The 824-nt window shown below is 46.6% G+C and overlaps 1 pseudogene; it reads right to left on the bottom strand.

Annotated features, from left to right (window-relative positions):
• Nucleotides 1–674: 674 nt before the first annotated feature.
• LOC123324264 lies at nt 675–824 on the bottom strand (annotated as a pseudogene).

Below are 824 nucleotides of genomic sequence, written 5' to 3'. Positions count from 1 at the left end.
GTGGCTCAGTTGGTTAAGTGTCCGACTCTTGATTTCTTTTCTTTTTTAGAATTTATTTATTTATTTATTTGAGAGAGAGAGATAGAGCACGAGGTGGCAGGAGAGGGAGAAGCAGGCCTCCCGCTCAGCAGGGAACCCGACATGGGGCTCGATCCCAGGACTCTGGGATCATGACCTTAGCCGAAGGCAGACACTTAACCAACTGAACCACCCAGGCGCCCCTCGACTCTTGATTTCAACTCAGGTCATGATCTTGGGGTCATGAGATTGAACCCCGCATTGGGCTGCATACTGGACATGGAGTCCCGTTCGATTCTCTCTCTCCCTCTCCCTCTGTCCCCTTCCCCGTCTCTCTCTCTCTCTCTCTCAAATAAATAAATTTTTAGGGGTGCCTGGGTGGCTCTGTCATTAAGTGTCTGCCTTCAGCTCAGGTCATGATCCCAGGGTCCTGGGATCGAGTCCCTAATCGGGCTCCCTGGTCTGCGGGGAGCCTGCTTCTCCTTCTGCCTGACGCTCTCCCTGCTTGTGTGCTCTCTCTGTCAAATGAATAAAAAAAAAAACTTTAAAAAAAATTCCTGGATGCTGGGATCTCATTTGGTGTTCACAGATTTGGTATTTAAGCAATAAAATTGGTTCACCTTCTTTTGTATAAGATTTGCAGTCGTGGGTGAACGAGGGAGTCTCTTACTTTCTTGTCATAGTCTAGCAGCTGTTGTTCACATAGCATCTTTGTTCCCAAAGAAATACAAACCTCTACAAACACCATGTTAAACTGATAAGAACAGATACTACACTTGATCTTAGCCAAAAGACCAAGAAGCGAT

The sequence above is a fragment of the Neomonachus schauinslandi genome, chromosome 2 (assembly GCF_002201575.2).
Source record: "Neomonachus schauinslandi chromosome 2, ASM220157v2, whole genome shotgun sequence".
Lineage (NCBI taxonomy): Eukaryota > Metazoa > Chordata > Mammalia > Carnivora > Phocidae > Neomonachus > Neomonachus schauinslandi.
The sequence above is the reverse complement of the archived record's forward strand: the minus strand, read 5'-3'. Positions and strand labels throughout refer to the sequence as shown.